This window comes from Pipistrellus kuhlii, unplaced genomic scaffold (genome assembly GCF_014108245.1).
Source record: "Pipistrellus kuhlii isolate mPipKuh1 unplaced genomic scaffold, mPipKuh1.p scaffold_m20_p_85, whole genome shotgun sequence".
NCBI lineage: Eukaryota > Metazoa > Chordata > Mammalia > Chiroptera > Vespertilionidae > Pipistrellus > Pipistrellus kuhlii.
The window spans coordinates 442,633-458,717 of NW_023425590.1; the positions used below are offsets into that span (position 1 = coordinate 442,633).

A 16,085-nucleotide genomic window follows, 5' to 3' on the forward strand; every position below is an offset into this window, starting at 1 on the left:
CCAGGGCAGGCGGGTGGGGGCCCAGGGCAGGCGGATGGGGGCCCAGGGCAGGCGGGTGGGGGCCCAGGGCAGGCGGGTGGGGGCCCAGGGCAGGCGGGTGGGGGGCCAGTGCAGGCGGGTGGGGACCCAGGGCAGGCGGGTGGGGGCCCAGGGCAGGCGGGTGGGGGCCCAGGGCAGGCGGGTGGGGGGCCAGGGCAGGCGGGTGGGGGCCAGGGCAGGCGGGTGGGGGCCCAGGGCAGGCGGATGGGGGCCCAGGGCAGGCGGGTGGGGGCCCAGGGCAGGCGGGTGGGGGCCCAGGGCAGGCGGGTGGGGGCCCAGGGTAGGTGGATAGGGGCCCAGGGCAGGCGGATGAGGGTCCAGGGCAGGCGTATGGGGGGCCAGGGCAGGCGGGTGGGGGTCCAGGGCAGGCAGGTGGGGGTCCAGGGCAGGCGGGTGGGGGCCAGGGCAGGCGGTGAGGGTCCAGGGCAGGCGGATGGGGGGGCTAGGGCAGGCGGGTGGGGGCCCAGGGCAGGTGGATGGGGGCTCAGGGCAGGCGGATAGGGGCCATGGCAGGTGGATGGGGGGCTCAGGGCAGGCGGGTGGGGGCCCAGGGCAGGTGGGTGGGGGCCCAGGGCAGGTGGACACAGTACTGTGATTGTCAGAGCCGAGGCCGGGAGACAGGCAGGAGCGGAGCACAGGCCTGGGCTCTCCTGGGGGGAGCCGACAGCGGGCCCCGGGCGCCGGGTGGCGGGGGCTCAATCTGACCTCCCAGCCTCCCTGCTCAGGGCTCACCCGCCTGGGACGCAGGGGGCCGCCCTCTGATCCTCACACACAGAGGCCTGAGGTGTCAGCGACAGACAGTGAATCTTGATCTGAATGAATCCAAAGCCTACGCTTTAGAAACCGATCTGGGCATCAGCCAAGCTGACCCAAGCCCCCGGAAGTAACACACCAGGCGGGGATGGCATGTCAGCCCCGGGCCTTGTGCCTCTCGTCCACCAACCCGGGTCCCGGCAGACAGCCCTTCACAGAGCCACACTGCCTGCCCCAGAGGCCCGCCGGCTGGGAGGTGCCAGGCCTGATCAGCCCCTCCCCCAGCCCTTCCCTCCTCTCCCCCTGCCCCGGCCTCTGCCCGGCCCTCCCGCTGGGCATGAAGTCTCGGGTTTCCTCATGTGATTTCTCTAAACCCCTCCAAGTCCAGGAAAATCTCCCCTGTATGCCAGCTCTTGTTGTCTGTGTGGGAACTCTAAGCTACTTTGGATTAAAGTTCTTTAAATCTGCATTTTATGTAAAGGATTGTGCCTCGCTTGTCCTCCAGGCTCCCACAATGCCTTGCCTTGCCTTCAGAGTAAGCGGGGCTGCTCTGAGTCAGATCATAAATCGTTTCAGACGTGGCCGGCCACAGGCAGTCTTTGACGTCAGGTGTTTTAAAATGCCAGGCCCATTCCACAGCCGCTGGCCGTGCTACAGGTAAAGCAGGCCAGCCCCACGTGGCCTGTGGGCTGCCCTTCGCCGCCCGGGCTGCCCGGGGCCCAAGGCTCAGCCAGGGCCGCAGGGAGCCCCGTGGCACGTGGGCGGCAGGCCGGCTGGCTGAGGGTGGGTGTTGAGGCCAGAAGGACCTGGGATCCGTCCTGGTAGTCCCGGCCCAACCATTTTGGCAAAGAGAAAAAATGTGCTGCTCAGGATTCAAAAAGACACAAACTTTCCGTTTCCACGTCCCAGAGGCAGCTCCGGGTGTGGCTGCGGACGTGTCTCTGGGCACAGGACACGGCCCTTCGGTGCCAGCTGGCGTGGCCGGGAGGAGGCAGGAGGACGGAAAGTGCCCGGTTCCCGGCATCGGTGCTGTTAGCACCAAGGACAGCTGGACGCACCAGGACCTCACTTTTCCCGGACGGCAGAGCTGGGCCAGGGCAGGCGCTGGCACGGTGACCGCAAAGCTCATCCCCAGAATGAACCGGCATCAAACGCCTTTGGTCAGAACAAAGGGACATCTGTAATGCTTTCAATAATAACTTTTTTTTTTTTTAAACCACTGATCGCCTGAGACTGACAGGTCCACAGAAGGTGGGTGAGACCCGGGGGCAGTGCTGGGGACACGCCTCCCCAGGAATGGACTGTGAGGCCAAGAAGCTTCCAGAATCTGAGCTCGGGGCCTGAGTCATCTCTCAGAAGGGAGAGAGTTTAATTTTTTCCCATTATTTAATGTTTTTTAATGATTTCAGAGAGGAAAGGAGAGAAACATCAGTGATGAGAGAGAAACGTTGCTCAGCTGCCTCCTGCACGCCCCACACTGGGGATCAAGCCCACAGCCCCGGCCTGTGCCCTGACCGGGAATCGAACTGGGACGCCCCGGTTCATGGGCCGATGCTCAGCCAGAGCCACGCCGGGTGGGAGGGAAGGTTCGGGGAGAATGAAGTGGTAGAAATGTCATTTTTTAAGAAGCGTGTGATGGAGGAAAGGTGCTGGAGAAGGGGACATAGGCTTAAACCAAACAGCCAGCCAGGGGTGCTGGCATTGCCCCTCAGTCCTCGGCGTCTCTGGTCTAATTGGTGTCCCCGGCCTGAGAGGCAGGTCATGGTCATGGTCATGCAGGAGACAGCGGGGGGGGGGGGGGGGGGGGAGGCTGAGCAGGGTCAGCAGGGGAGGGGGGCACCTCAAAGCTTCCTCCCCCGACCTGCACTTCCTCTCAGGAAGCTGCGGGCGTCTGGGCACCTGCTCAGGACAGAGCTGCCCTCACCTCCCATCGCAGACACGGACACCCAGCTAGAGTGACCGCCGGGGCCCAGCCGTGGCAGCACTAAGATGTGAACCTGGTTCTGACGGGTCCCCGCGCCCGAGCTGGTCTCACTGAGCACAGGCTCCCCAGGCAGGTCCGACTCCACCGCCCAGCAAAGCGATGAGCAGGCCTGGGAGGACGGCCAGGCTCACACCCCTGAGGGACCCCGCTCTGAATCCAGCTGAGCCAGGGCGACTGAAGCTGCCAAGAGGGAAAGGGGACCAGGATCAGGCCCCTCCCCCCATCCCCCCACCCTGGGGGATGGTACAGGGGATGGGACCACGAGAGGAGGTGGCATTACTAGACCCAGGCTGGGGGCCATGGAGCAGCAGGTGCCGGCCCCTCAGGAGAGCAGCCCCCGGCAGGGAGGGCAGGAGGAGTGGACGTGAGGCCCCAGCCGGGCCGGCCCAGGCTGTCTGTCTAGAAACTGCGAGGGAAGCAGCCCCTTTGCCCTGATTCCGGACCCCCTGAGCAGCCGCTGAGCTGCAGCTGAGCTCCGGGGAACCAGCCTTCACAGGAAAAATCACAGGATCTGACACTGACAGGAATCTCCTGGCACTGCCCGCCGGCCGGATTGGCCGCGATTGTGGACCAGGCTCAGAACCCCGTATCTTGGGGGGTGGGCTGGCATAGGGATCTCTCCTCCCTCCCCCTCCTTCCTGGGCCTGTGAAGCTGAGGTGCAGGCGGAGGTCCATACCGGGTCTGTGGTGCTGCCAGGAAGGAGCAGACACCCCGTAAGGGCCAGGATGGAGCAGCCCCCACCTCCATCCCTCCCACACATTCCCGTGGGATGTGCGGACACAGACCACCACTGCCATTCGGCCATCCAGGCCTCCAAGAATCCTGCTCGGACTTCACCACACCCAGTAGAGACACCCCTACAATAGGACCCCAAAACCTTCCCGGCAGTAGTTCTGAGGGGGCCTGGCCACAGGGTCCGAGCCGGCTGCTGGCAGCATGGCTGCGGTGGGGGGAGGAGGGGAGGGGAGGGGGTTCCTAGAGTCTGGGGGCAGGGACCGGCCCTTGGCTGCAGGTAGAGGTCCCGGACAGGGCATAGGGGATGGGGCTGGGCTTCAGGAGACCCTGAGCACCGCGGACCACAGGAGGGAGGCAGGGCAGGCCGAGCAGGCACCCGCGGCCTCTGCTTCTTCGGAAAAGTGAGCGTCGGGTCGGTGCTGGGCTCCCGCCTGCGGGTCACACCCAACCCCCATGCTTCAGAGCAACAGCGGCCCCTGCACCCTCAGGTTCCTGCAGACTGCCCCACGTGGCCCGTGGCAAGGCCCGGCTCAGTCCCCCTCCAGCCCGAGGCCCCACCCGGAGACCCTGTGGCCCATGTGGTCTGACACTGGCCCTCGCCTTCCCCCCATCCCAGGTGAGCCATGGCAGTGTCCCCAATGCATGTCAGCCTCTCGCTGGCCCTGGAACCAGAGGTGCCTCACGCTTTCTCTCCTCTCGGGAGGAATCCTCCCACAGGCATCGTCACGCCTGAACCCACCAGACCTGCCCGGCCGCCTGGCCACTCCTCCCTCTGAGCCAGCGCCCCCTCCCTGGATGGTGGGCCGCAGCCAGCGCAGCAGGATTGACCACACACACCTCACCACACTCCTGTGGCCCCTGCGTGCACATCACACGTGAACAGGGCGTTAAGAGAAGATGCTGGGCGGAATCCAGTCTGGCTCAGTGGATAGAGCGCCAGCCTGAGGACTGAAGGGTCCCAGGTTCGATTCCAGTCAAGGGCATGTACAATACCTTGGTTGCGGGCACATCCCCAGTAGGGAGTGTGCAGGAGGCAGCTGGTCAATGTTTCTCTCCCATCGATGTTTCTAACTCTCTATCCCTCTCTCTTCCTCTCTGAAAATAAATAAATAAATAAATAAAATACATTTTTAAAAAGAGAGAGAGAGAAGATGCTGGCTGCACAGGCACACATCCTCGAACCCGCGCTCCGCACGGGGTGCCTCAGAAAGGAGAGCCGTCTCGGTGAATCTCTGCTCTCACAAGCACTGCACCGGAGCGCAGGCCTCTCACGTGCTCTTGGCTTTCACCAGAGGAAAGATCCCAGACTTCCCACAGGACGCCAGTCCTCCAGAGAAACGCCCAGGCCCCACGCAGCAGCCCCGGCCCGGACGGCAAGCCCGCGCTCCCGAGACCCACGGACGGGCTGCCGAGGCGGCGAGAAGCTTAGGATCTGCGTGCTGCCTCCCAGCCCAGCTCTGCCTGCTCAGTCCTCCCGCACCCCACCCTCCATGCCTCCTTCCAGAAGACACTGTCCTGCCCGCTTTCAAGACCCAGTCCACAGCCCCTCCAGGGGGACTTCCCAGCTCCAGCCGCCAAGAGAGACAGCCCCTCCCTTCCTGGGTCCCCATGGGCCCCGGACAGCATGTTGACTAAGCGCATTACACGGATTTCCCCGCATTCTCCCACACAACCATAGGAGGGAGGTACAAGCACGGTCCCATCTCACACGGAGAACCCGGGGGCGGACAGGGTGGGCCCAGCTCCTCGACAGCCCTGCCTGGACGTCACTCTCCCGCTATGCTGGCACAAACCAGTGAGTTCTCTGAAGGAGGCCCAGCAGTGACTGGAGGGCTGCAGGTGGGGTGGCCTCCACCTTTAGCAGCATTATGGGGCAGCATTGAAAAACAGTAAGTGCGCTGAAATTGTGCCAACAGACACGTCTGACATCGACACGCCCCTAAAAGCCTCACCCCATCAAGACAGAGAACACATCCATCACCCCAAAGTTCCTCCCGCCTGCCCACACCCCCTCCCAGCACCTGCGGGTGTGCTCACTGCTCCTGGAGGCAAGTCTGCATTTCCGGGGTGGGGGGGTGTTGGGGGTACACAAATGGGGTGGCACAGTATTGCCTCTTTCTTATCCGGCTTCTTTCGCTCAGCTCTGAGCCTCAGCCATCTGCCGCCTGGGTCAGTCAGTGGGTCCTTCCTCTCCGTTGCTGAGAATACTCCAGTGTAGGGAGACCACACGTTTCTCCACTCACCCACCGGTGGACAGAGTGGGGCTACCCAGACAAAGCCGCTCTGATCACTGTGTGGACATAAGCCTTCATTCCTCTTGCAGAAGCATGTGGGAGTGGAGTGGCCGGATCATCCGGAGGAGTGTGTTTGCATTTTTAAGAAACTGCCACAAAGAGGCCACACCTCTTCACATTCCCACCGGCAGCGTGGGAGCTGGTCCCGCACACCCTCCTGTGGTCAGTGAGTAATCCTGGCCCAGCCCATGGCGTCTGGGCGGGACAGCTCCCTGTGGTTTAGGCGGCAGCCCCAGGCGGGGCAGAGTCCCACTGGCTATGGCAGGTGGAACTCCAGGACACCTGACTGGGCTCCCCGGCTCTGCGCCAAGCCCAGGCTCCACCTACTCTAAGGCGATTGGTGGGCTCAGCTCCAGCTCATTCCAGGCTCCGCCTACAGGAAGGCTATTGGTGGGCTCAGCTCCAGCTCATTCCAGGCTCCGCCTACTCCAAGGCGATTGGTGGGCTCAGCTCCAGCTCATTCCAGACTCCGCCTACTGGAAGGCTATTGGTGGGCTCAGCTCCAGCTCATTCCAAGCTCCGCCTACTGGAAGGCTATTGGTGGGCTCAGCTCAGGCCCACTGGCTGGAAGCTAAAGGAGTGAGGGGTTGAGTGACAGGGAGACCTGCAAGCAACGGGAGCCTGCTCTAATTCAAGGGCTGCCAGAGGACTCCATGAACTGGCTGAGTGTTCTCCGAGGGCAAAACCAGCACCCTGAGCCAACAGCCAAGAGCCTGTAAACACAGATAAATGGAGTCCCTCGTGTGTGTGTGTGTGTGTGTGTGTGTGTGTGTGGGGAGGGAGGACAAGAGGGGGGGCTCTCCGAGTTCCCAAAGACAAAGAGCGCTGGCTGTTAGCAAGGGGCGTGCACACGCCCAGGAAGCCTGCTCTTTCTTTCAACGCACAGGATGGCAGCGATCACCTTCCCTTCCGGCAACTAAAGCAACGGCCCCGTGTCACCGAGCTCCCACACCCGGAGCCCTGGGCTATAAGAAGCAGCACTGGCACAGCACCTGAGTAAAGGCTTCCCTCTTCCAAGCCACGGCCCCGGCCGACGTACAGGGCTCCGGAGCGGATGTCCCGGGAGGTGCTGCTGAGGCCAGAGATGTGAAACCTTTCCCAGAGCACGCAGAGCTGGGATCGGACCTGGAGACAGGCGGCCAGCAGCCACCGGTCAGCGTGGGAGGGCTGGTGGCGGAGCTAAAGGAGCCATAAGGTCATGGCCACCGCTGGATGGCGCGGGCCATTACCTCACCTGACCCCGTTAGGCAACTACAGTGGCTGCCCCACAGCTCACCGGCAGTCTCAGAGGCTGCCCAGAGCACACGCAGACATTGGGGCCGGTGCTCACATGTGGCCTGGCCCGCACAGCTGTGTTTGCCATCCTCCCACTTGCACCTGTGACTATTGTTGATGTGTTTGTCTTCCCGTTAGGCTGGCACCCTGGGGCGGAGGCCGGTCCCATCTGCTGTGTGTACCCCGGCCTGGAGCACAGCAGGCGTGGGGGAGGGCGGTGCTGCTCCCTGACTGAGCACAGCACCAGCGTTCTTGGAGAGGCTGGGCTGGCTCTCGCCGGGCCGGGCCGGGCCGGGCCAGGGGGGAGTGGCGGGAACTGTCAGCTTTGAGACTGGCTCCGGATCTCAGGCCGCCGGGCTGGGCCTCATGGGATGCCGGAACACCCCACGGAGCCGCGAAGGCTCTGCTCCCCGAGGGGAGCCTCAGCGTGTCGCGTCACAGAGGACACCACTTAGGAACCGTTCCTCCAGCTGTGCCGTCGTACAGGCGTGGACACTGAGGCTCAGAGAAGGAAAGAGACCCACCCAAGACCTTGCAGCTGCTCAGTGCCAAGCACGTGGCCAGGACGCGTCTGGGCATAAAGACATCCTGGGCCTCGAATGGGGAGGAACAGGCTTCTGCAGAATGACCCACAGACAGCCCGCTCTCATATTTACCAACAACTCATTGTCAGCAAGGCGCCGAGACCGCAGAATGGGGAAAACACGGTCTTCTCACCAAACGGTGCTGGGACAACAGGACATCCGTGTGCAACACGGAGGCCCGCTCCCCTCCCCCCCTGGGCGTGTGCGAGGTGCCGTCAGTATCCTCCCCGCAGGCACCCGTCACCTCACCCGCCCCGGGAGGCAGCCGTGAAGACGGTGTCACGGTCGCCGTTGCCGAGTTGGAAAACTTGACTTTAAAATGTCACAGCTGGTCCCTGTTCCCGCCGAGAGGGCACTGAACTCAGGGCGGCTGGACCCAGAGCCGCAGACGACCCAGCTGCTTCCAGCCAGACTGCTTCCAGGAACCCTACACCATCCCGAAGTCCAACCAATCTCACGGGCATGGCATGGCTGCCACGCACATTTCCCATCGGCAAAGGAACCAGCAGGCACACTCTGCCTCTCAAAAGGAAGCCGAGTGCGGCCTGACTGGCGGACCAAACACTGGCGTGGGGTTGGAGTGCGGCCTCCGAAGACAGCATTGACCGTGGCGGGGACCACGTGACTGTGGCATGGACCACGTGACCGTGGCAGGGACCACATGACCGTGGCAGGGACCACGGGAGGCCCGCTGCCTCTGGGCAGCCTCGGGGAGACGGAGCTCAGTGAGGCCCTCAGGAGCCGAGGCGCCAGGTCCCCGCCAGGCAGGCTGGCTGCGTTTGGCATCTGGAATCCCGGTGAGAAGCTGCTCAATGCAACTCGGTGGTGTTTGCTGAGTTAACGGTAAAAACATTGTTCATACTCGGCAGACAGGCGCTCCTACTCACGTCCACTTTACAGAGGGGGACGCTGAGGCCAGGCCAGCGGTCAGCAAACTCATCCGTCCACAGCGCCAAATGTCAACAGGACAACGATTGACATTTCTTTGGAGAGCCAATTTTTAAAAATATATTTTTTTGTTGATTTTTTTACAGAGAGGAAGGGAGGAGGATAGAGAGCCAGAAACATCGATGAGAGAGAAACATAGATCAGCTGCCTCCTGCACACCCCCACTGGGGATGTGCCCGCAACCAGGGTACATGCCCTTGATAGGGATCGAACCTGGGACCCTTCAGTCTGCAGGCCGACGCTCTGTCCACTGAGCCACACCGGTTAGGGCAAGAGCCAAAAATTTTAAACTTAAACTTCTTTTAATGCCATTTCTTCAAAACAGACTCGCCCAGGCCGTGGTATTTTGTGGAAGAGCCACACTCAAGGGGCCAAAGAGCCACATGTGGTTTCGAGCCACAATTTGCTGACCACGGCACTAGAGGGGGTCCTGACCCGCCCAGGGCCCCAGAGCTCGCGGTGCAGAGACAAGGAGCCAGAACTCAGACCGAGTGACTTCACCACAGCTGTGCCCGGGCTGAGCCGTGCCCGGCGCTGAGCCAGGCGCGGGGCTGCGGGGACCACGCTCGCGGTCTGTGACTCTGAACGAGGTGGCTACGGCGGCGTGAACACGGAGAGACACGCCCCACTCCGGGAGCCCAGAGCACGGAGAGGGATGCGGGTCAGTGGGCCAGGGAGGGGTTGTCAGATGAGGGGACACTCCGGCTGAGAGGCGAAGAAGGAGCAGGGACGTGCAAGGCCAAGTTCAGATAATTGTCAAGGGAGGCAGAGGAGGCTGTGTTGGGGGGGTATTGGTTGGGGGTTGGGGGGCGGCGCTGAACACTATGGTTTTCACAGGGGTGCACGGGCTTCAGTCTGTGGCAATAGGGAGCCAGTGAGGGTCGTGGAGCAGGGAGTGGCCTGCTCTTGTCGGGGAGACCCACGAGCAGCCGAGGCAGCATCAGATCAGCCTCATGGAAACAACGCTGGACGGAGCACGCTCTTTGCAACACGGTTCCGTAGGCCACAGGCTAGAAGTTTAAGTTTAAAAAATGTGGCTCTCCAAAGAAATCTCAATCGTTGTCCTGTTGATATTTGGCTCTGTGGACTGATGAGTTTGCCGACCACTATCCTGGCCTCAGCGTCCTCCTCTGTAAAGTGGACATGAGTAGTAATGCCCGTCTGCTGAGTACGAAGGAAATGCCTTCAGAGCACCCTCCTCTGCCGGCCTGGTCTCCCCGAACTGCCTTCCCCTGCAGGATTGATCGCCTTCATCTGCCCTCCCTTGCAGGCCTGGGGCCTCCCAACTACCCTCCCCTACTTGCCTGATCACCCACAACTGCCCTCCCTTTACCCGGGAGGCACCCTTCTGATCAGAAACCTACTCTTCAAAAGGAGGCGATTCAAAGGGCCTTTCTCAGCAGCTGAGCGAGCGCGCAAACATCTGGCCAGCTGTGCAGAGCAGCCACCTCCCCCCACGCCGTCACCCTGGAGGCTGGTCCTCTGGGCCTCGCCCAGCCAACACCCAGCCAGCACGGAGGCCCATCTGACCCTGGGTGGGTGTCAAGGTCACTATGGTTCTTGACCTTCAGATGCAAAGGAGACTCCTGTGGGTTGAGAAAAGGTCACCGAAAGCTCTCCCGGGGGAGGCCACCTGCTATGCGCCAGGCACCGGGCAGACGCTGGGAGTTCCTGCCCTGCCAGCCGCCAAGGCAGAGGTGCCGGCACCACCTTGCAGGTGGGGAAACCGGGGCTGGCGGGGAGGCACTCTGCTGCCCAGCCTCGGGACCGAGCCGGGCCCGTGTGGCCCAGCCCTGTGCCATGCTGCCACGCGGTCAGCAGAAGGAGGAAGTCGGTCAGGAAGGCAAAAGAAGGGCTCCTTTCTGAGTCAGACAGGATTTCCCATCACACACCGGCTGGCTCGGGGCCAGCAGCTCAGACTGACAAGGAGCCAGGGACCACGGGACAGGGCGAGCGCACGGTGCGCCAAACGCGCCATTTACCGAAACACGCAGCGTGGGGCCAGCGGGCTCTAGCTTGCCGGTCCCTGCTGGGCACGTCCTGCTGACACTGTCGATGGAGAGCGAAGCGTTCTCCTCGAGCAGTGGAATCATGGGGATGTTTTAACATTTCGATTTCCTTACAGGTCGGGCGCAGTTTAAAAAAAAAAAATTAAAGGGCTTTAACATATACATTTTAATAAATTAAGAGATTTCACAGTCCTCCTAGACTTTCAAACTAAGCTGAGTACAACTAGTATTAAAAAACCCCAGTGTTGCCGAAACCGGTTTGGCTCAGTGGTAGAGCGTCGGCCTGCGGACAGAAAGGTCCCGGGTTCGATTCCGGTCAAGGGCATGTACCTTGGTTGCGGGCACATCCCCGATGGGGGGTGTGCAGGACAGCTGGTCGATGTTTCTCTCTCATCAACCTTTCTGGCTCTCTATCTCTCTTCCTTCCTCTCTGTAAAAAATATTAAAATAAATAAATAAACCCCAGTGTTCACGTTGTATGGGAAAAGTAGAGACTGAAGTATGGCCAGTCGGAAAGAACCTGGCTTCTCCATCTCCTGGCTGTGCAACCTTGCGAAAGTTTATTACCCTCTCTGTTCCCTGTTTGTAAAGTGAGGATAGTAACGGCACCAACAGCTTGCACAGTCCTGGCACCGAGCCTGGGGCACAGTGCGCCCTGAAGGCAAAGAAGCCGCCTCTCAGGCCCACAGGCACCCACCTGGGCTGGATGCTGCTGACACCAGGCCACGTCCTCACCAAATATCACCACCAAATATCACCACCAAATATCATCATCAAATAATCACCAGGTGTCATCACCCAATATCATCACCAAATATCATCACCAGGTTTCCTCACCAAATATCACCACCAAATACCATCACCAAGTATCATCGCAGGCGTCCTCCCCAGGAACCAGCAGGCAGGCAAGCCCAGCCGCTTTACTTCCCGGCTGAGAAAGGTGCCTGCGCGTGGCTCTCGGGTTTGGTTTGTAAAGTGACCGGACACTTGGAACCTCGCTTTTCAGTTAGTGAAAGGCACCGGCCAAGGAAGACGGGTCCTTCCACGTGGGGGTTCTCGGAGGGAGGGGTGCTCGTGGCCGGACTCCCTGTGGAGACAGACGCCCAGCCTGGGGGGCCACATCCACGCCGGATCTGCAGGCCCTGCACCAGGGTCTTGGGCCCCTTCCCCAGGAAACCGGCCTGTCTCGCAGGAGGCAGAGCGACCCAAACCCTCTTTTTTTGGCAAAAGGGGGTATTTAAGGGGTCAGGGTCAAGAGCCTTTCTGACTTAAACCCTCCAGTGTTCCCCAGCCCCCACCCAAGAAGGTCCACAGTGTTCAGTGGGACGCTAAAGTCTCTCCTCACCATCTCTCAGCTCCGCTTCCCACCATCCCAGCTCCTCATGCTCCTCTTTGCCTGGCTACAATCATCAGCTCTGGCCTCACCGCCTCCAGGAAGCCCTCTAGGATTGTCCAGGGGGTAGCCAGCCCCTGGGAATGTGCTGCCTGCTAAGTGCACACCACAGGCCCACAAGGGTGTCAGGCTTTGTGTGGGATGTTTACACACACCAGCTAATTGAGGCCTGTAAAGTAGAAATGTTTGTTTTCTTTTTTATAGATAAAGGAATCCAGGTTCCCAGCGGCTCAGTAAACTGCCAAGGTCACACTGCAGGGCTCCTGCTCATTCTCCCCACGGCCCCTCCGCGGAGCCCGGAGGGTGAAATGGCCGTTTTGCTGGAGCGGAGGTGATGTCCCTGAGCTACCTGGAAGCCTGTCCCTGCATCACCAGCCCCTCTACCCCATCCGGAGGCCTCCCGGACCGCGGGGACCTGCCTCCAGGGACCCGGCCCTCCCGGAGTCCAAGGTCGTGCTCCCAGGCTGCACAGATTGCAGTCGGCACATGCCCGGTCCTGCCAGGCGTGGAGACGCGGCTTTACAAGGTGTCTGTGCGGGCGGCCTGGCTTCCGTCCTCGGTCTCCGGGGTGGAGCCCGGAGGAGCCGCCAGCGCCGGTGAGGCTGTCCCTGCAGACCGGGCGCCCTCACGCCCAGCCTCAGCACCAGCAGCACCCTCACGCCCAGCCTCAGCGCCAGCAGCACCCTCACGCCCAGCCTCAGCACCAGCAGCACCCTCACGCCCAGCCTCAGCGCCAGCAGCACCCTCACGCCCAGCCTCAGCATCAACAGCACCCTCACGCCCAGCCTCAGCACCAGCAGTGGGAGGGGGCCGTGTCCCGAGGGGCCTGTTCTGGGCTGAGCACCCGTCAGTCCCGTGGACAGTGCTCCACTGTGGGCGGAGCTTGGACGCTGACCAGGCCTTGTCACCCCATTACCTCCCGGGACCCCCTCCCTGGCAGCCCCCCTTGCTGGGCCATAGGGAGCTAATCCCTGTCCCCTGAGGTTCCCAGGCTCCCCCGCCCCCAACAGTCCAGAGTAGAGCCCGCCCCCAGGTCACCCACCCTGAGGGGAGGGAAGGGGAGGGGAGGGAAGGAGAGGAGAGGGGAGAGGAGGGTGGGGGAGGAGAGGGGAGGGAAGGGGAGGAGAAGGGAGAGGAGGGCAGGGGAGGGGAGGGCTGGGAAGGGGAGGGGAAGGGAGGGGAGGAGAGGGCAGGGGAGGGATGGTCACGGGAGCCGTCCTCTGTACCTCGGCCAGCGGGCTGTGGGCGGCAGACACACTGGGCCCCCACATCAGGCACAGAACGTGCTGGACTCGCTCAGTTGTTCTCTCCTCCGCACACAATGCCGGCTTTGACGGTCTCCCCGAAGGGCCTGCCGGCTCACGTGCTGGGCGGGCATGGGCGGCAAAGGCCTCGCCCGCTGACCACCCGCCCGCAGGGCTGCCGCCAGCCATGGCCACGGCTCCTCCCACGGCCTGGCGCATAGTAGGGCCTCGGCAAGGAGGAGGCCAGTGAATGAATGAGTGAATCTTCACTGTATGTGCTCAGTCATTCATTCCTTCAAGAACCCCTGGGTCTAGGGCACACGGGGGACAGTCAGTCACACCCACTTCCACCTGCCTGTCCTCTCTCCAGCCCCCCCTCCCCCGACACTCCTAACCCCAACGCCGCCTTCTCGCACTCACAGTGGGGCTGGTGTCCAGCGTTTCCTCAGGTGGCCGAGAGGGAGATGCTCCAGGGACAGACCAGGTAGCAGACCGGTGAGTCCCAGCCTGCGTGTGTCCCCCGCGCTGGCCGCGTCTCCACAGGAGGCCCGGGTGCAGAGGACCTGGCCGGCCCACCGCCCCTGGCGCCGCCCAGTCGCAGCCGCCGCAGGCTCTGCCCCCTCCACGGAGTCCCTGCTCTGAGCGTATCTCCCGGGCCTGCCCGGGCCAAGGTCAGGCCTCCTCCCGGCCTTGCCCTGGGCCTGCAGAGGGAGGCCGGCACAGGCACCAAACCCACAGGGGCTGAGCCCAAGCAGCAGGCAGCTCATTCTACAGATGGGAAGGCCGAGGCATAAACAGGTCAGGAACTCAACTCCGGTGTTTGTTTCCCAAGACCCTGATGAATCCTGTTTTCCAGAACCTTCTAGAGCCTTCCTCAGTAGCCATGTGTGGACCACACCTCACCTCAGACGTTCTCTCCTGAGGGGACTCTGGGAAACTCCTCCCCCGGGGCTCGGTCTAGGCTGGGGCTCCACACGGAGCCAGAGTCCCACTCAGCCATTCACAGGAAACCCTCGGCCCAGCGCCTCCCCTCACCGCAGCGTCTGTGCGTCCCCGATGAGGCCGGTCTCCCCAAGACTGAGAGCAAGCACGGGAGCCACAGAGCCCGGCTCCGAAGAAAGATGCCGGTGATTAAACTGACACCCACTCCCCCTCCGGCAGGAAGCACTGAGGTGACATAGGGTCATCGCCCCTCGGGCCCCCCAGAAGGGCTTCCCCCCAAAGAGGCCGGTCCTCTGAGCCGCACAGGCTCCAGCTCTGCATCTATCACAGCCTGTGGCTGGACGAGCTCCACAGCGTCTCGGCCTCCTTGTACCAAGTGCCAAGTAAGGTCTGTGCGGCCCTGGGTGCAGGGAGGCAGCCCCCCAACTCCTCACACAGCGAGGTCAGAGGGAGCAGCTCACCTCCAGCCCAGGCCCGGGCCGAGCGCCCAGCGAGGGTTCCACTGCCAGGGGAGGTGCCACGGTATGGCCTCCACAGATGGAGGAACAGGCCACGCTCCCCCAGCCCCAGCCCGCACGGGGCCGTTTCCTCCCTCTGGTCCCGCCCCCTCCCCTCTGCCTGCAGACCGGTACCATCTGCTGAATGAACGAACGAATGGACACCGGGTTCGAACGCAGAGCTACATGTTTCAGGGCGGAACGGATCGGAACAGTGACTGGTGCTGCCTGGGTCAGGCGGCCCTTGCTGTCCCTGGAGAGCTGGCTGGTTCAGGTGCCTGCTTCCTGCGTGCCTGGGGAGGTACAAGGAGGCAAAACGTTGTGGAGCTCGTCCAAGGTCACACAGGCCATGATCCAGTCCCGCAGAGAAGGCTGCTCCAACAGGGGCTGCAGCCGGGATGGAAACGGCCTGAAACCCAGACTCCAGGGTCCCCAGGAGAGGCTGGCGGGACGCAGCCCCACCCGGTCCTTTACACAGCGTCCCGGCCGCTGGCTAGAGACCATGGAAGAACTGAGTTACTCAGCACAGGGCCCACCCACCAGGCCAGAGCTAGTTACTGTCCCTCCCTCTGCAGAAAGCAGGTGCTGATGGGGCCTGCAACCGCGAACAGAGCACCTGAATTAACGGGAGAGGAATCATATCTTAACTCTTGGAACACACACACCCACGTGAATAGGGAACTAAGTTTCTCCTATGTGAACAGACAACTCATTTTTCTTAAAGTTTCCTTTCCAAGGCCGGTGAGGAGCTGACTCAGCTGTGAGTCCAGCAAGCAGAACCGATAAGTACGGTCAGGCCGACCCACCCGGAGCCAACACACCATCGGGTCCGCATCCTCTCGTCGCCTGGTGACAAGGACAACAGCGGACGCCCGTGCCCAGCCTCACAGCCCCCGCCCCTGTGCAGCCCTGCCCCGCCCCTCGCCGGAGGGCAGGTTTGGTGCCTTCTCAATAGACTCCCGCCTCATATGACTCTCCCCTCCTCGGGATTGGACACGGCCAGCCGGAGCCCACGGGGAGCAGTCACCTCTGTGCTCGAAGGCCCGGGGACCAAAGGGACACACCGCCCCCAACCGTCCACCAGCGCAGCGTGCCTCCCGGCCTGGGAATCCGGGAGATTCCATGCTCTTCCTTCCCGCAAACAGTTCACAGCCCTGCATCCAGGACGGCTGAGCGGTGGCTTCCCTCACGTACAGAACTCGGCGGCACCTGCCATTCAGCTGTCTTCCCCACATCGCACCGGCAGGACGCTCAGGGTCCCCTCCCCGAGGCCTCGGAGATGGTATGGGATCCGGGATCGGGTCCCCCCTCCCCGGGGCCACGATGTGAATCCGAGTGGAGAGATGGACCTCCCCAAGCACACAGGAGCAGGCACCCGGCCGGCCAG

General features: G+C 62.4%; 1 protein-coding gene across 1 annotated transcript in view; it reads right to left on the bottom strand.

The window, feature by feature from the left end:
• SYNE3 (spectrin repeat containing nuclear envelope family member 3) overlaps nt 1-16,085 on the bottom strand; it is a 58,160-nt gene that overhangs the window by 33,276 nt on the left and 8,799 nt on the right. The window lies entirely within an intron of this gene.